The sequence below is a fragment of the Microcebus murinus genome, chromosome 14 (assembly GCF_040939455.1).
Source record: "Microcebus murinus isolate Inina chromosome 14, M.murinus_Inina_mat1.0, whole genome shotgun sequence".
Lineage (NCBI taxonomy): Eukaryota > Metazoa > Chordata > Mammalia > Primates > Cheirogaleidae > Microcebus > Microcebus murinus.
The window spans coordinates 53672161-53688544 of record NC_134117.1 but is presented as its reverse complement, the minus strand read 5'-3'; the positions used below and the strand labels follow the sequence as shown (position 1 = coordinate 53688544).

General features: G+C 55.1%; 1 protein-coding gene across 1 annotated transcript in view; it reads right to left on the bottom strand.

Moving 5' to 3' along the window:
* LOC105870175 (cadherin-23) overlaps positions 1–11569 on the bottom strand; it is a 298328-nt gene extending 286759 nt beyond the window's left edge. The window contains exon 1 of the mRNA XM_012762567.2: positions 11201–11569. The gene's annotated coding sequence lies outside the window, so the exon portion shown is untranslated. The remainder of the gene's footprint in view (positions 1–11200) is intronic.
* Positions 11570–16384: the final 4815 nt, after the last annotated feature.

Sequence of the window (16384 nt, the reverse complement as noted above, 5' to 3'; positions counted from 1 at the left end):
AGGAGGAGTGGTTAGTACACTGAACCTCTCAGCCAGGCAGCTAAAAGGAAAGCAGGAAGGGAAACGGAGAAATTGTGTCTCCACCTGGCCTTTCCCAGGCCCCTCTGCCCTCGCCTCTGACACCCCAGCCCTCTACAGTGGCTCCCGAGGAAGCTGTGAAGCACACAGGTGCAACGAGGTCACCTAGTTAACAGCCTCCCTCCCGCTGTATTATTCATGGGCTCCCTTCTTCCGGCCTGAGCTCCAGTTTCCAACAGCCCTCAGGCGGGCAGCAGCCCCGGCTTGGCAGGTCAGCCACCTGGCCAGTCTCGCCCACAGCCACCCCCACTCCGCACACCCCACGCCCTTCCTAGGATACAGCCACCCCCATGGTAACTCAGCCCCCAGCGGCTACGTGCACTTCAGGTAAAAGGGAGGACTTTGGGAGCAGTGAGGAAAAGCCAAGAAAGAACACCGTGGCTGAATCAGGCACAAGACACTAATATTCCCAAAGGGAGCTGAAGCACTCCTCTCTCTCTCTCTCTCTTTCTCTCTCTCTCATACACACACACACACACACACACACACACACACATACTGAACCAACTGTCTCAAACATGGTACTCTGAGTGTTAGAGCTCATGGAAGAAAGGCCATGCCTTCTCCATTCCTCCACCTTTGCATGCCTTGCACAGTGTCCTGCAAACAGTACGTATTTATTAAATATTTGTTGACTTGCACACCTTCCCCCAAAAGATGGACGTCACATTGATATGGGTGGCATCAAGCCATTCCAACAACATAATTTTGGGGGTTTCAAGATTGTCATGTTACTTAAATATCTCTCAACATATATCTTATAAATAAGATATCAATGCACAGTTCGAGTCATTACATAGTGATAATAAAAACAACATATATTTATGTATCGCGATTTGTATATATCTCAATTCATTTTGCCAAGCATTTGTATGTATTTCACAAGAGCCCCTTGCTCCCTGAATCAAGTGGATTGGCCAGAAGGAGTCTGTCCCCTACTTTACAGACGAGAAAAGTGTGGCTCAGAGGATGAAAGCACATGGGTCCACACAGGGACCATCACTGAAGTCCTCACACAGTTGTCGGGGGCACTTTTCTTCATCATTCACACACATTTCACCGCTTCATGGTTACCATGCAAACACCAAGGCCATACAAGTACAAGCGAAGTTACTGGGGCCAACACCCAGAAGTCCAGGCCCAGGTGCGCTTAGACCAACACGCTTGGCCAGGTACTGCAGGCAGCCCGCGAGCCAGCCTGGCCCACGGCAGGGATAAAACCACAGGCACCGCTGCATGCAGCCCCTGGTTTTACAGATGGGAAGGGCTGGGGGTCTGGCTGGGGTCTTCAGGTCCAGGCAAGTGCAGAAACCCTGTTTTTTATATAGGTGGCCTTCCCAGATGGGGGCAACCTGCTCAGGGCAGGTGACCTGCTTCATTCACTGTCACGGATGTTCCCTGCCCAGCCTCCCCCCTCACAGCCCCTGCCTGGATGCTGCAGGTGCCCGAATGTTCAACATGAGCCCAGGGTCAAGGACAGGGAAAGCACAGGCAGAAATAAACATATGTGGCAGGGCTGGATTAAAAAGGGGTGACCCAGCCCCAGCCCCAGCCCCAGCCCTGCCATTGCCTCTCTGTGGACCCGAGGTAGGTCTTTGTCATTTCGGAGCTCAGTTTCCATCTGTATGGGCAGGAATGTGGCTCCGGCCTCCTTTAGGTGCAATGGAGAGTAATGACTAAGGAGCCAGCCTGCCTTGGCTCAAATCCGCCCCACCACCTGCTAGCTATGTGATTTTGGGCGCATTAACTTCTCCCTGTGCCTCAGATTCCGCATCTGTAGAACACGGGTAACAGCAGACCCTTCCTCACGCAGTTGTGAGGACCGAGCCAGGTATTTTAGCTGAAGTGCTAAGCGCAGGGCCTGGCACGCAGTAAGTGCTTATTAAACACTTCTCGTTCCTACTGTTGGCTCTGACACTCAGTCTGAAACAGAGGTCACACACTGCCCGTGCATGGGCCACATGCGGCTTGCTGAAGGGTTTTCCCACCATACACACGCCACAGGGCAGGGTCTGGAGCAGTGCCTGGCACATAGCAGGGGCTCAATGACTACCGGCTAAATGAATGAATGGCCTTGCTGTGTTTCCACATATTTGAATTAGTTGCTGCATTTTATTTTATTTTATTTTATTTTATTTACTTATTTTTTTTTTAGACAGAGTCTCACTTTGTTGCCCAGGCTAGAGTGAGTGCCGTGGCGTCAGCCTAGCTCACAGCAACCTCAATCTCCTGGGCTCAAGCGATCCTACTGCCTCAGCCTCCCAAGTAGCTGGGGCTACAGGCATGCACCACCATGCCCAGCTAATTTTTTTCTATATATGTTAGTTGGCCAATTAATTTCTTTCTATTTATAGTAGAGACGGGGTCTCGCTCTTGCTCAGGCTGGTTTTGAATTCCTGACCCTGAGCAATGTGCCCGCCTTGGCCTCCCAGAGTGCTAAGATTACAGGCGTGAGCCACCTCGCCCAGCCTGCTACATTTTAAATAGGTAGATTTTGTTGGGTTTTTTTTTTTTTTAATCTGGATTTCTAGATTCTTTGAAAAATCAAAGGGTCCGGCCAGCCTAAAAGTTGTTCTGCACGCCTGCCTAGGAGGACAAGAAAAATGGTAGCAGCTATGTCCCCTTTTAACAGAATGAGTGTGTGCAGTCTGCCACCATGCCTGCCAGCTGCCCGGACCCCGAATGTTCGCCCCTGGCCCAGGGAAGCCCAGGCAGCAAGGAAGTCTGCATTCACCTGGCCCCAGGTATTTGCCCACTGGGACTTCTTCCAAGCCCTAACTCTGGCAGAGGAGATGGGTCCCCGGTCTGCTCAGTGACCCGAGACACTCTGGCATCCAAGCCCCCTCTGCTGTGGACAGGCCAGACCCCCACCCCAGCCCACCCCACTCCGAGAAGGGGACCCAAACGCTGCGCACTGCTGCGGCTTCCTCAGCCTTCCAGGCCATCTCACTTCACTCCCTGTTTGGAAAACTCCCAAGTGCAAAAAGCAACAGGAAAATGAACTTGATATTCATCCTTTTCATGGAAAGAGCACAGAGAAGATGGGGAAACAAACACACCCGACACACACACACACCCCAGAGATAAATTTTTCTAAGGTATTGCTATCCACTGCAGACCCCACGCCAGTGCAGCCCACGCTTGACGAGAACAGTGTCCGGAGTGCTGGGGGGCTGCTGTGCACACAGCCCTCTCCTCACCGCTCCCCTCCCCATCCGGGCCAGACTCAGCTCCACGGGGCCCTCATCTTCCCATCCTCCAAGAGGCCTCCCCTGGCCACCCCATCTCTCCTTATAGCCTGTCAATTACCCCCGATTTCTCTGTAGCGCCCACAACCACTGGTACCTGCCTTACCTGCACATTTACTGTCTAGCTCCCCCGGGCCAGCGCAGTAGCCGCCAGCCACATGTGGCCATCGAGCACCTAGAATGTGCTTAGAGGAGGACGCATGCAGGGACGTGCCGCTAGAAAACAAGCACGTACTGAGCCCAAACTGCGATGCCCTATAAATACAAAACACACGCCAGATCCCGAAAACTTCATGCAAGAAAGAATGAGAAATATTAATGACGTGTTAACATTGATTACACGTTGAAAGGATAACATTTTGGATATACTGGGGTAAGTAAAAATCAACTCTCAAAAATCATTCCACCTGTTTCTTTTAACTGAAGTGGCTACTGGAAAAATTTTAAACTACACGTGTGGCCGGCATTATTTTTCCGTTGGGCAGAGCTGCTGTAGACTCTCGGCATGAAGCCCAGTGGCTGGGTAGAGGCTGGTGCACAGGTGATGCTCAGGACCGGGTGACTGAAAGGCCTCCCCCGTGGCCGACACGACACCCTGGAGCACAAGGGAGGATGGGTCTGGAAGGGCCCCACCCCTCCACCCAGTATGTCCTAGATTTCTAGTGACAGCCCACCCGTGCATCTCCCTAGGTCCCTGCAGGGGGGCAGAGAGAGAGGCCTGGCTTTGAGTTCTGTCACCTCTGGGTCCCTGGAGATGAGATCAGCAATCTGGCCCCAGGAAAAAAGGGCAAGGTGAGCCCCCTCCCGGGCCAGGGGCAGTTCAGAGCAGGAGAAGGGATGTGGTGGCTGGAGAGAATGAAGTCCTGTCACTGAAGGCAAACAACGGAAGTGGGCGGGACCAAAGGGCACCCCTTGGAGGGACCCAGCCCACCCTAACTCTCACCCAAGCCTGGGAAGCCAGGAAGAGCCAGCCTTCTTCGGGCACAGGATTCGTGACACACACGGATGCCCAGACAGGGCCGTAGCTGCCCCTTTTGTCCTCCCTCTCTGCCCTCCCACTAGCACTCTCTTGCTCTCTCCTCTACTCCCCTCCCTCCCTGGCTTTCGCTGGCTCCTAAATTACAGCCTTCCTTCAGAAACAGACACAATCAAGGTGGTAGAGGGGCCCTTGTCACAAATGGCATCTCAGGTCCTCTCCAGATGGAGCATGGCCTTTAAAGAGGAAGGCAGTGCCGCTAACAGCCTGCCTTGGGGAAGATGCATCTCCAGGAAGGCACCTCTTAGGCTGATCAGCAGGCAGGAGGCTCAGGGTGGCTGTGATTGGAGGGCCAGGCCCCTGACTGCAGGGGACTGGGGGACAATGGCTCGCCCGCTCTCCTCACCACGCGGCGTGCTGGGGTGGGAGGAGGAGGGCTCTGCCCCCGACTGGCCACCACCCGGGCCAAGCTTCATCAGAGGGCCTTGAACAAACCACACTCCCTGGCTCTGGGCCTCAGTTTCCCCACTTTTAAAATGGTAAGACTAGGCCGAGCATGGTGGCTCAGCCTGTAATCCTAGCATTCTGGGAGGCCGAGGCGGATGAATTGCTCGAGGTCAGGAGTTCGAAACCAGCCTGAGCGAGACCCCGTCTCTACTAAAAATAGAAAGAAATTAATTGACCAACTAAAAATATATAGAGAAAAAATTAGCCGGGCATGGTGGCGCATGCCTGTCATCCCAGCTACTTGGGAGGCTGAGGCAGGAGGATCACTTGAGCCCAGGAGATTGAGGTTACTGTGAGTGAGGCTGATGCCATGGCACTCACTCTAGCCCGGGCAACAAAGTGAGACTCTGTCTCAAAAAAAAAAAAAAAAAAAAGTGGTAAGACTAGCTTGTCCAGCCCTTGAGTCGAGTTCACAAAAGCAAATGGCTAGAGGGGCCAGGAGGCAGTGCAAAGGGGCAGAGCCGGGTCCACAGTGAGACAGCAAGGAACAGTGAGGCCTGGGGAGAACCACAGATGGCAGGCTCCCCTCCATCTAACCAGTGGCCTGCAGGCAAAACTCTGGCCTGCAGGCAGAAATGAGCGTGAAGTCAGAAATGGGATAACATGGCCTGGGCGGGGGCATGAAAGAACCTGCCAAGGTGCCGGAATGTTCTGTATCTCCATCGGGGGTGAGGGGTGGTTACACAAGTGTGTACATATGTGAATTCACCACTTTAAGATCTATTTACCTTACTATATGTATATGTTCCATAAAGTAAAGAATGTTTTAAATAAAAGGGGTAGCTGCAGCTCAGTTCCAACCAACAACTGTCAGTTGGAAACATGAACCCAATGTTGCCAGTCCTGACCGGAGACGCCAGAAGTCTAGATTTTTATGTAAAACTGCTGGATTTTTTTTTACAATTATTAGTAATTTCAAATGAAAAACCACAGCACCATACACAAACACACATACATTCAGGAAGAATTCATTTTATGAACTTAGAGATCATCAAGCTCAGAAAATAAGAAAAGGTTTCATCTCTTTACTAGAATATAATGTTCCTAACACAGAAGTAAAAAGGGATATAATAAAAGCTATATTTTCCATGTTCCAGGTACTGCACATGGAAAACTGTATAGAAAACTATATAGGACTGTAAGGCCTTCTATACAATTTCATCTAATGAATGCTCATAGCAAGTCTACGAGACATTTGAAAATTATTCCCATTTCACAGATGAGAAAAGTAAGGCCTGGGCCAGGCTGTGTGCCAGACTTAAGGCTGCAGAGCTCAAGAGTGGAACGACTGGTGTTCAATCCAGTTCTGTCTGCCTCCAAAGTGCCATATAAAAATCGTGGAGGGACTGGGTTATGATCATAATAATGATCAACACTTGCATGGGGTTTTAGAATATGTAAAAAATATGACTTCTAAGCCCGAGCCAGCTGTGACACCCTCAGCAACACAGCCGGCAGCCCCTGAGGGTGAGGAGGGATGTCTGATATTCCCATTCCCCTCGGCAATACACTGGGCCACGTGGACACTCACTATCAAAGGGACAGGGTCCCAAAGGCACGAATCCTGAGATGCAAGCATGCGGCCCTGTGAGAAGCAGCAGCCACCCACCCCACTGCCCACGACAGACCCCGGTCGAATTTCACAGTGAAAGGCTAGGAAGCTGTTTCCGTGTGGCCACGTGGCTACTTCTTAAATGCGCCAGTGTTCTCACTGACACCCTTCTAGTCAATAAGGTGGGTAAGAATATGCATTTCCTGCATTTCCTGTGGATTCAATAAAGCTATTTTTACGTTGAATCCAAATGAATACGGCCCATAAATGTTCTAATGTTTTCTGAATTGTCTCTTGCAAAAATGATCATTCACCACTGTTGTAGACATTCAGATCAGCGGATAGTAATTTCCAGCACTCAGGAAGCACCAGTCACACACCAGTCCTGAGCCCCAGTCACTATACCCCGAGAGGCGTAACCATTATTCTGACTTCTATCGCATGGACGGGTTTTGCCTACAGTCGCCCCTTCTCCACGGGGCCTCTGCTCCTCGGCTCTCCACAGTCCCCACCACTCCCTGTCGCCTTACGTTTGGCCCTGCTTCTTCACACTCTTGTCTGCACCCCAGCCCCTTTGGGCATGTGACTCTGAGGCCTCTACTCCAAGGGCGGCCGCCTAGGGCCCAGAGCACAGCCAGTGAAAGTAACGAACATGCATAGCCGAAACTGATTTTAGGCAAGTAAACGCTCGGCATGGTAACGATGGGGCTGGAGAAGGCAGAAGAAGGATCCCATGGCAGTAGCCCATTCAGTCAATGAACAGTTACTGAGCACCAGCTCCACCTGTGTGGCGGGCCTTGGGGATACTAGGAGGACAAAGACACAGCCTGTGCCCCGGAGGAGCCCACGGGCTAGTGACGGGCTAGATGCACAGTGGCACAAAGCGCCGGGGAGGGACCGGGAGGGAGGGAGGCACAGGCTGGGGCGCAGCCAGCCCAGCCCACCCGAGCAGTCAGGAAGGCTTCCTGGCTGGAGCGAAGACTCCGAAGCCATGTCAGCATGATCCACATTACAAACACGAGGCTGGAGTACTGAAGAATCCCGTCCAATGCCCATTTCTCTTCTACTGGAGGCAAAGTACTCCCATCTTGAAATAACCTATCCAGCAGGGTCCAGCTTGCAAATGACCTTGCTCACCTACTAATGCACAGACAGGATTGCCCCAGTGCCAATATAAGGACCCAAAGAAAGGCTCAAAATAAAATAATTTTTTAAAAAAACTATAATTAAATTTGAAACCAATGAGTTCAAAGACAATTAAGTTAATGTTTACAAACATTTTACACCTGAAAACCTGTAAATTTTAAAAACCTGGGGGCTAAAGAAAATTATAAGACTTTTATTAACCTAGTTATTTTTGAACTTTTTTTTTTTTTAAACACAGGGTTTCATTCTGTTGCCCAGGCTGGAGTGCAGTGGCATGATCATAGCTCACTGCAACCTCTAATGCTTGAGTTCAAGCAATCCTCCTGCCTCAGCCTCCCAAGAAGCTGAGACTTACAGGCACCTGCCACCATGCCCGGCTAATTTTTTATTTTTTGTAGAGATGGGGGTCTCGCCATATTGCCCAGACTGGTCTTGAACTCCTAGCCTCACTCCTATCCTCCCACTTCAGCCTCCCAAAATGCTGAGATTACAGGCGTGAACTACAACGCACAGCCTGATTTTCAAGTCTGTGTCGGAATGCTTTTACTTTAGCCTGCTCTTTGCAAGGCCCATGGTCATGCTAATCCACGTCCTCCCACAGATCCTCCTTGCAACCCTTCCCCCGGCACAGCTGCCTTCTTCCTGACAAAGAGGCTAGCCTAGGGGAAGGGCATGCTCTTTCAGCAGGACTAGGGTGCATGACCCATGTGATGACCCATGTGATGACCTTTCACTTGTGACACCACTGACCCCACCAGGCCTCTGATCTAAATCTTTCCTGTAGTCCTTCAGATCCCCAACTCTCAGCCCAGCCTTGATGGCTTCAGGGTCACCATCATTCCTCCAGAGGACCAACGGGGTGAGCTGCCACTATGCCTTGGAATCATCTTTGTGTCTTGGGGCAAGGGGCCTCCCACAATGCCAGGACAGCAGAAGTGGCGTGTCCATTCCAGGCTGGGGTGTGGGCAGAGCTTGGTCAGTATTCTCTCCTCCGTGGCTGTTCCTAATCGGCACTTAAGCAGCTCCGCCTCTGCATTAGTCCAGTGGGCGCCGAGAGGTGTTATCAATAGGCATCCCACCCATCTCAGAGGGGCAGAGGTGAAGGGCAGTTGCTCAGTTCCTCTGCTTGGGGGACACCATCCACCCAGCTTCAGGCGCCCTAAAGGCAGGGCATGTCCAGCTTCCAGAAACCCTGCCCCCTGCACCCACTTCCTACTAGCCTATGTGCAGTTTTTTGTTTGCTGATTTGTTTTTTAGAGAGCGTGTCTTGCTGTGTTGCCCAAGCTGGAGTGCAGTGGCTATTCACAGGTGCGATCATAATAGCACACCACAACCTTGAACTCCTGGACTCAAGCGACTCCCTCACCTCAGCCTGCGGAGTAGCTGGGGTACAGCTGCGCACCACCTTGTCCGGCTCCACGTGCAGTTTTAATTGCACAGAAAGCTAGGCTGTTATTCTAATCTGTTTAAAGGCCCCCAAAAGATCAACATCCTTGAGGCATTAGCAGGGGACAGCCCCAAGGGGCCAATGGTGGACTTCTAACCCAACCCCAGCAGGACGGTCCAGGGAAGGAAGTTTCAATCTCATTCTCATCCCTGCGTTCTTATCCACTGCCCTATTCCACACCCTGCGCCAAGCTGCGAAATGCTCGTTCCCTGCAAGGCACCCTGGGCCAGAGCTCAGACCTCACTGAGCCCGCAAATCCCCCAAAGATCTCTTCAACACAGACTGTGGTTCAGCAGGCCTGGGGGGGGGGAGGGCCCAAGCGACTGCATTTCTAACAAGCTCCCAGGTGATGCTGACGCTGCAAGTCCTCGGGCCACACTCAGAGGAGCAAGGCTCCACTAGATCTTCACCTTCCAGAAGAATGTGCATCTTAAATTCGCACTTCGGAAAGGTGCCCTTTAAATTATTTAGCTCAAAGAAACGAACCTCAAAAGGTGAAACTGCAGGTAAGGTAGCTTGTTGGCTGGGGGAGCTATTTGGGAGGCAACCAGGACCATCTGCCATCACAACCCTCAAATCAAGCCCTTTGGTGAGCAGCGAGAGGAGCCCCGCGGTGGGGAGGTGAGGAAGGCCAAGACAGACTTGATGGGGGCCCAGCCCAGGATGCTAGCTCTGGGCCTCCCGCCCTCCCTGCTCCTCCAGCACCTGGAGCAGAGCTTCCCGGTGCACAGTCATTTATGTAGTGCCACCTTTCCAGCTCACGGAGTATGCTCTCTCTCTGCCAGGCAGGCACACAGCCTTCCCGCCCTCCCCAGCCCTGGCAGTCAGCACCAAGCATTGCTATTCCCTCAGCCAAGAGGCCCCTTCCCAGCTCCTCCTCTGCAGAGCGACATCTGGTCCCCCACACCCCATAGGTGCTGACCGCAGTGCGCTTACCCCTGCACCATGAACCAAGCTCCAACTCCGAGCCAGCTCTCCCCTCCATGGGCTGACTCATCAGCACCTTGCTGCTGGCCCCAATAGGCTTCTTTAGGCCCACCCCCAGTTGGCACCCTAATTCTTCCCTGTGCAAGGGTCTGATTCCACCCAACACACACACACACACACACACACACACACACACCAATCCTCCTGTCTCTCCAGCTTATTTTAGAATCCAAATTGGGGTGGGGGCACGTGCCAAGGTGCTGGAAGGCAAGGGTCAATGCCTGCTCCGGTCCTAGAAGGCAAAGTTCGCAGAAGAGGAAGGCTCTGCTTTATGAATTACTGGGCAGGGTGGGGGCGTGTTACTAGCCAGGAAAGGATAATTTCCTCCCAGTGGACCGCTGACAGCGCCAGGCCCAGGGCTGGGGTCGCAGTGGGGCGGCGGCTGGCGGGGCCAGCGGCGAGGGCACCGGATCTGCGCTCCCCGCGCGGAGGCAGCCGCTCTAGGTGCCCGCCCGGGGAAAGCAAGGCACCGAGTGCCCGCTGTCCGGGGCCGCCACCACCTTGGAATGCGCGGGCTCTGCACGAGTCCCGGGCTGATCCGCGGTGGAGACGAGGGGCAGTGCTCCCGGGCTCGAGCCCCTGGGGACAGCCAGCACCGCTTGTAGCGGGTTAGCCCCGCGGCCAGGTGGCCAAGCACGAGCCGCACCAGGCTCCCGGCTCCGCGAGGGGTGCGTCTTCCCGTAGCCAGACCGGACTGGGGCGAATGCAGAAGTGCCCCGGAGTCTCCGGCGGGCACAGCGAAGTGATGAGGGAAACAGACCTACGTGACTTTAGGTCCCTTCAACCCGGCTGCCCACCCCGCAAGGGGGTACGCCCCGCCCCATCACCACTGTCCAAATGGGGACCCAGAGCTCAGAAGGGGACGGGATTGGATCCCAACGCCCTCTACTCCCGAAATTCTGCCCCCACCCGGACCTGGACCCTCTGAAGCGCCAAGAACAACGTCCCTGAATATTCGCGGTCCCAGGGCCGGGGTTAGGGGATGCGGCGCCTCTCCTCCCACGGCCAGCGCGGAGAGAATTCGAGTTCCCGGGAAGCAAAGTTGCCGCGTGTCCGGCCGCGGGCTGCGAGCAGGGCGCAGAGCGGGCCGGGGGCCGCACGGAGGGAGGCCCCGGGCGCCTGCCGCGGGCGCCGGCCGCGCCGGGAACAAGTGGTTCGGCGGCTGCGGTCGCGGCCAACTTTCCCGCCGCGCGGCGGGCGAACGGCGCGGGGAAGGCGAGGGAAGCGGGGAGGGAAGGGCGGTGCGCGGCTCGTGGTACCGTGTGCGTGTGTGCAGCGGCGCCGCGCCGCGCCTCGGGCTCTGCTCTCCGCCGGCTCGGGCCCCGGCTACCGCCGCGTCTCGCCGCCGGCGCGAAGGCTCATCCGCGGCTCGCCGGCCGCTCCGGGGTCCCCTCGGGCCGCCCGCTCGCCGCTCGCTGGCCGCAACTTCAGGCGCGCCGCGGGCTCGGACGAGGCACGCCCCGAACGTCCCGAGGCTCGGCTCCCCCGCGCTCCATGCCCGGCGCCGGCCGCCCCGCCCCGCCCGGCTCAGCGCCCGGCCGCCGTCGGACGCGTCCTCCGGCCGAGCATCGCGCCCGCCGCCCGCGCCCCTCTCTCCCGAGCCGCCGCCGCCGCTCAAGTCCGCGATCAACTTTCCCTCGCTGCCCCCGCCCCGCTCGCCCCCGCCGCCCAGACCCCGCCTCCTGACGCGCCCGCCTCACCTCCCGCCTCGCCCGGCCCCCGCCCGCCCGCGCTCCGCCGCCCGCCCCCGCCCCTGGGCCCAGGGACCCCCGAGCCCGGCCCGGTCGCGCCCGGAGCCCCGGGAGCGGCGCGGAGCCCAGCCGCGCGCTCAGGGCATGAATATTTCAGTGCTGGCGGAGCTGCCCTCTGCCGATGTCATGGCACCGGCTGCTGTGGCAACTCGACGAATCCCCCAAAGGGGCAGGGAGGGAGCCCGCGGAAGCGGCCCCAGGTGCGAGCCAGAGCCATGCCCCGCAGGGCCGCTCGCCGTCCCGCAGAGGGGCACGCGGAGGGGTAGGAGCCCCGCCAGCCTCCCGCCGGCTCCGCGCCTCGGGCCGAGCAAGGAACGCTCCCGGGAAGCCGGAGCGGGCGGGCGGGCGCTCGGCCTAGGTGAGCCCGCGCCATCTGTTGGCTTTAAGCGCCCCCTCTCTGCTCCCGGAGTCGCTGAGCGGTCGGTCCCTCCAGTCCTTGGGGCCGCTTGGCGCTTTGCTCCCACCGGCTGCCGGCGCCCACCCGCTCATGCGCTCCCACCTGCGCCCCCTCCCTCACTCGAGCTCAGCATGCCTCCGAGTCCTTACAAACGAGGGACCCCGGGCTGGAACAGACCCTTGAGGTCACCGAGGTACCCTCACCTGAGCGAGAGGCCCTTTTCTGCAGCACCCAGGAGTAATGGTCTCCCAGCTGCTTTTTGTACATCTGTAGGGACAGAGGCTTCGTGACTTTCTGAGACAGCTGGATCCGGGAGGAGTCCGTATCCATGTGATTGAAGAGGGTTGTTCCCTGCTCTGGATCTTGACTTCCCCAGGCTGAACATTCTGATTTTTTTAAAAACTGTTTCTCATGTGGCAGGATTTCTGGACCTGTCACCGTTCCAGTCAGTGTATTGACCGTAGCTGCCTGGAGCGAGGCTCTGGGCTGAGACCTTCTGGGCCTCAACTCACTGTGTCTTCAACACAGCCTTTCTGGTGGACCCTGCCACTGTCCCGGTATTACAGTGAAAAAACGCGCTCTAGGGACGTTGGTGACTTGCCCCTGTGGTGGAGTCAGATATTAAACTCAGAATCTGTCTGGTTCCAAAGCTCCAGCTCTTTACCATTCATTCATTCATTATTCATTCATTCATTCATAGTCACTGCTGCGTGCTAGCTAACTGAAATAGGTTCTGGAAATCTGATGGGGAACAAAACAGGCTTGGTCCTTGTGCCTCACGGAGCTCCTCCAGTAGGAGAACCATGCCTTAGTCAATGAAGCGCATCTGCAGGTAAAATTATAGCCAGAATCAGTGCTAGAAAGGAGAGTGCTTTAATGACACCTGGCCTAGGGCATCAGGGAAGACTTCCAGGAGGAGGTGACTGACCTGAGTTCTCAAGGATGGGCAATGGAGAGAGAGAATAGACTTTTAGGCAGGAGAAACAGCATGTGCAAAGGCCCTAGGCACCCACCGCAGACAGTGGCCACACTGGGGTAAGTGATTTGGTGACTGCAGTCACCACCAACTTGTGCAAAGGTAGGAAGGAGCTGGCATGTGTAAGGAAGTGAAGGAAGTCCTGAGAGGGTGGGGAGCACAGTGAGTGTAAAGCCAGAGTGGGAGAAAGGGCAGACTGTGCAGGGCTTGTTGGCCTTGAACAGGGTTAATCTTTGTCCTAAGGGTGAAGGCTTCAAAGCAGGTGGTTTGGGTGGAGGTCAAGGGGTAGGATAGTCATGATCTAGTTTGTGGTTAGAGAAATGGGGACTTGATTAGGAGGCAATAGATGACAAGAGGAGACTGCTTTGATTAAAAATATTTATTTGCCAAATACTATGAGCCAGGAAATTTTGTAGACCAGGGCTCAGCAAACTGCTACCCACAGGTCAAATCTGTCCCACCACCTGCTTTTGTAAATAAAATTTTAGAGGAACACAGACATGCCTATCCAGCTGTAACTCCTTTCATGCTACAAATGCAGAGTTAAGGGGTTGCAACAGAGACAGTAGGGCCTGCAAAACCAAAAATATTTACTGTCTGGCCCTTTATATAAAAAGTTAGCTAACCCCTGTGAATCTAGAAACTTAGGACACATCAGGGAACCAAACACACACATGAGCATGCACACACACAAATCCGTGCCCTGGTGGAACTCACATTTCCGTGAGGTATGAACTTGAGTGTGAACTTGAACTTGATATACTGGCTCCTTCCATTTCCGTAGGCTGCTATGGTTGTCCAGGTGGTTGGTGACAGAAGCCTGGAATGTGGGGTGGTAGGTGAAGTGATGGTGGAGAGAAGTGGCATTCAGGAGGTAAAAATCCTGAATAGGAGAGGGAGTGATTATGGGGTGAGATGGAGGTAAGTGTCAAGGAGACCCCAGGATTCTTCCATTGATTGCAGGGGAGCATGGTGCAATGGAGTCAGCATCGCCAGAGTAACTCTACTTTTTGAGTTTTGCAAAATTGAAAAGAGAAAGAAAGCAAAAGTGACATATTGGGTCCTTCCATATATAGGACATCTTGTCCAGGCATCTCCAAAAGTGGCCACATCTCTGCAGTGCCTTCAAGTTCATCTTTAGTCCAGAGACACATTTGATTTTAAGATCCTGCAGGGCAGGGACTGTGTCTTTGTTCATTTATCTAACACACATTCCTGGGGCATCCACAGTACGCCGAGCTCTGGGCTGGGTGCTGAGGTCACAGAGAAGCATATGGTGTCATTGTGGTCCTCAGAGAAGCTACAGTCCAGTTGAAGAAATAGAGACAGAAACAAACAGTTATGAAGCAGTAGGATAATGCCATTCTTGAGGCCAGGACTAAGTTTAGCAGTGACAGAGGGGACCCCAAGCAGGGTGCAGTCCACTCTAACCAAGGAGATTGGGAAAGACTTCAAACAGGACAGACCACTTAAACAGAGCCTTGAAAGATGAGTGTTCCTGGCAAGATGAGACCAGCAAGAATATTTGAGGTAAAGGGGCTATGTGTGCAAAGTCACAGGGACATCAAACAGTTTAGAGACTTCAGGAACTGCGGCAGTAGGGCTGGACCAAAGAGTGCGCTGGGCAGAGGCAAGAGGCGAGTCTCAGGCGATGAGCGAGGGTGGACCACGAAGGGGCTGGGGGCTGTGCCAGGAGCCCTGGGCTTCTTCAGCAAGGGATGCTGCGGAGGGAGGGGAGAGGTTTGGACGTGCAGATGCACAAAAACAGGCAAGAGCGTGACAAGCTACAGAAAAGAAAGGAAGGGACAGGACATTGTCCCAGGGTGACCGGGGCTGGCATCTTGGAGCAGGGCCATCTCCCCTTCCATGTGTTCACATCCCCAAAACACCAAATACCCAGCCGGCTCGCTGGTACTCTCAGAGAATGAGGAGGGAAAGGAGGGAAGGAGAGATTCCAGATCTTTTGTTTCAAACACGCCCAGCCTCTCGAATCACCTGGTAGTGGATATGACTCCATCTTGGCTGCGCAGCCTCCACTAGGGTGCTTTCTGCCCTCTCCCTCCCCGGGGGAAGGAAGAGAGGCGACCTGGTGTAACACAAAGCTCTCTAGACAAGGGTGCAGGGGACGAGGGGCTTAGCCTCCTTGTCCGGGCCTTGGTTTGCTCAACTGCAAATGGGCGTGATGGCCCCTAGCCTTCCCCCAGCAACCTCCCAAGGTTGCCGTTCAGACCAAAAGAGGAAAACACGCATTAAAGTGCTTTACAAATTGTAAAAACAAAACAGCACTCACATACGAGCCTCTCCTCCCCAGGAGGGTCCATTATTATTTTTAAAGTGTGTAAGCGCCTCTCCTCTGGGTGTCCTCCATAACGGCGCCCCTGTCCCGCCTCGCACCGCGCTGCTTCCTGCTCCCCCCTAATCCCATCCACGAGCTGGTAAAAAGCCGTTTGTCGCTTCCTGCAGGCGCCCCCAGCCGGCTCGCCCTCTCCAGGGGCAGCGCCTGCCGCCGTAAACCAGACATGTGTGCTCCCGAGTTTGGTTTGTGAGCCCTTGGAGCCTGGCACAGCTGTGGCAGCGCGACTCGCCTTGTGAGGGAGCAGGCCGGGAAGGCTGACACGGTGGGCTGGGGCCGCCGTGTGCAGGGTGGGGGGGCCCCCAGGAAAGCCCTGGAGGGCATGGGGTTCCCTGGGCCCAGTCTCGGAGGCTCACCCTTGCCCTAGGTGGCCTGAGGAGCGAGGCTCCTTCCCTCGCGTCCCTGCCCCCTCTCTGCTCCCCTCGCCCATCATTTATTTATAAGGTGTTCATAGCAAAATGAATGACAAAAAGTTAGAAGCTAATTAAAGCTGGCACAGATTGGCACACGGGGCCATGAATTATGCATTGGTGTAGAATGGCGCTTGGTGGCAAGGACTGGCACCAAGTGCCCTGGGCATAGTAGGCAGTGGGCTTGGGCCCAAGCTCTGCCTCGGCCCCCCGCCCTGCCTCTCCGAGGGGCCCTCCATCCAGGGTCCTCTGCCTCTCTGGGGCGGCTGGAGCCCTGTCAGCCACCACCCCGCGATGGGCAAGTCCTCTCTGCACAGCCCAGCATGTCCTGGCTGAGAGAGGAGGCAACAGCACAATCACAGGCTGGACTCATCCCACAAAACCCTGTCCCTGGGGCTCCAAACACACGCCTGTCATCCGCATGGACCAGGCTGGGCTTCTAAAAGGGTGGGGGCAGGTGGAGAAGGCCTGAGATCCAGGCGGTCGATGGTGACATGGGCGCATCCGAGCTGGAAGATACCTTTCAGAACCACGCCATCCAAACCTCACGGTGTAC